Consider the following 240-nt stretch of genomic DNA (forward strand, 5'->3'; position numbering starts at 1 on the left):
TTTTTAGATTAACGTGGGTGTCCGGGCCAGCTTGCGCGCACCACGACTAATCCCACGGGCCCTGAAGTTAACGACCATGTAAGCCTCCAGTGGCCATCATATGAGCAACCAAGGATTCGAATCTGAGACCACAGAGGGAGCAAACCCCTTAATCCCAAGCTTTTACCACTTGACCACCACCTAGATGGTTTTAATAGATGAATTTTGCAAATATAGGTGGCGAGTGGTCCAGACTATACT

The sequence above is a fragment of the Populus euphratica genome, unplaced genomic scaffold, assembly GCF_000495115.2.
Source record: "Populus euphratica unplaced genomic scaffold, PopEup_1.0 scaffold150.1, whole genome shotgun sequence".
Lineage (NCBI taxonomy): Eukaryota > Viridiplantae > Streptophyta > Magnoliopsida > Malpighiales > Salicaceae > Populus > Populus euphratica.